Source organism: Octodon degus, unplaced genomic scaffold (genome assembly GCF_000260255.1).
Source record: "Octodon degus isolate 3935 unplaced genomic scaffold, OctDeg1.0 scaffold00036, whole genome shotgun sequence".
NCBI classification, from domain to species: Eukaryota; Metazoa; Chordata; class Mammalia; order Rodentia; family Octodontidae; genus Octodon; species Octodon degus.
Window position 1 is genome coordinate 6,206,185 of NW_004524612.1, and position 2,112 is coordinate 6,208,296.

Here is a 2,112-nt window from a genome sequence, read left to right on the forward strand (position 1 = left end):
GAGAGCTGAGTGCTTCTTGCTGCCCACCACAACCTCCCATCAGGTGCTGCTATGGTGGCTCTTTTCTCTCCCTTTTCCCCTCCACTCCCTTCTGCCCAATTCCTGAGGTTACCTCTTGCATTACTGCTTCATTGCTGTGTAACGCATCACCATGATCCAATCACCACATCGTCATTACCTGCAATAAATGTGAAACCTGTTCCACAGGTCAGAGGTCTGGTGACATCGCCTGAGTTCTCTGCTTAGGGTCTCACCAGGCTGAAGGAAATGCAGTCGCCAGCCAGGCTAGGTGCTTCCCGGAAAGAGCCTGCTTCACCCATTTCCTTGCAGCGGTAGCTCTAAGGTCCCTGAAACCTTAATGCCACCTGGGGCTATGCTCACTGCTAGAGGACACGCTCAAGTTCATTTCTTGCTCCACTTCCCAAGCTTGGGAAAGCACATCAACTCATGTGTTTCAAATCTTCAGCAACCAGCTGGGGAAATGTTTCCACTTGTATAAAAAGAGTTGTTAGATTAAATCAACCTGAAGAATCTCCCATTTTGATGAACTCAGTCAGCTGATTTTTGCTTTCGTTTTGCTAAATAATCTCAATCATGGTATCTCAACACAGTCAGTCTCAGGGATCAGGGTGGAAATTTTGGAGCTACTTATTTGGAATCCTGCTTACCATACCTCCCAACTAAACTACCTGCACCCAAATCCTTGCCTCAGGCTCTGCTTTCAGGGGAAGCAAAAGTAAGGTATTTTATACATAATAAATGACTGCTTCTTAAAATTTTAGTTGTGATTCCTACCATTTTCAACTAAACTCCAGATTTTAGAGACATCTTTTAAGTTAGCTGTCCTTTTCATGACTGGACATTTGTAAGAGAAATAAGCTGTTTTTCTCTGTTGACGCTTCCTCATATACCTATTCCACTTTCTCCTTCAGTTCCAGAGATCCCTTTCTTTCAGTGATTTGCAGGCACTGCTCTCAGGAGAAGCTGCATGGTGTCCTGGAAACTCACTCGTGAGAAACTGACAGGCCCTGACTTTGGGTTTCCAGTTTCATCACTCACCTGGGATGGGTCTTGGAGACCCTCTGGGGACGTAGACGTCCTCTACGTTCATTTTGAAGTTCATTGCTGATTTGTAACTATTCTCTTTCCTCTTAAAACTCATTCATTCAACCAGAGTTGAAAAAGCTGAGACTTTGTGGCCCACCGCAATTCATGGTGCATCACCAGGAACCTGGTTAGAAACCTCAGGCCCACCCAGATCTGCTGAGTCAGCTTCTGCGTGACCATGGGGCCTCCCCAACAAGTTTGCAGGGGCATTAGAACTTAGAAGGGACTCAGCTGAAAAGGGTTCAGGCACTGAGGTCAGAGCTCAGGAACATACTTCCTAGTAGTCTGTGAGGACAAGTGTGGTGGGGAACATTCAGCAGGTTGGATGAAGCCTGCTTGTTATGTAATGGTTTCTGCCATTGACGTCAGTGACCTCAGCACTTCCTCCTCACACTACCCCTGGAGTATTGCCATGGTGCCAAGATCCAGGAACATAACTTTTACCTGTACCCAAGAGCTAGGTACACCTCCTGGGAGAAAGGAGAAGCTGGGACAAACAAGCTCAAAGAAAAACAGGCCTAGTCTTTCCTGCCTCTTGGAGATTTTTATTCTCCACCCACACCCTCTGCCCTGACCTCATATTTTTTCCTTGTCTTTTCAAATCGGAATACTGCGGGGTTAGATTCTTTCCTCTGCTTCCTTCCCGACTTCTTTGAAATTGGCATTAATAGTCACCTAATGAGATGTTTATCAAAAAGGTGGCCAAGAAATCTGGCACAGAGACCATACAATGTCCTGGCTCCTTTCCCATATTCTCTCTTATCTCTCTCTGTCTTTCTCTCTCTCATATATATATAGGAACTGAACCCAGGGCCTTCATGCTGGTTTTTGGTAGCTGATTCCCAAACCATAATAAATTACAAAAGCAAAGCAACTTGCGAGAGGTAATTTCACTGTGACTGTTATTTGCAAGGGAGGATAGTTAATTAAAAAGCAGAAGTCCTGCGCACACATACAGCTCATAAGTAGCAAACATTCACCCCTCTATTTTCTTCTGGCCTGAGA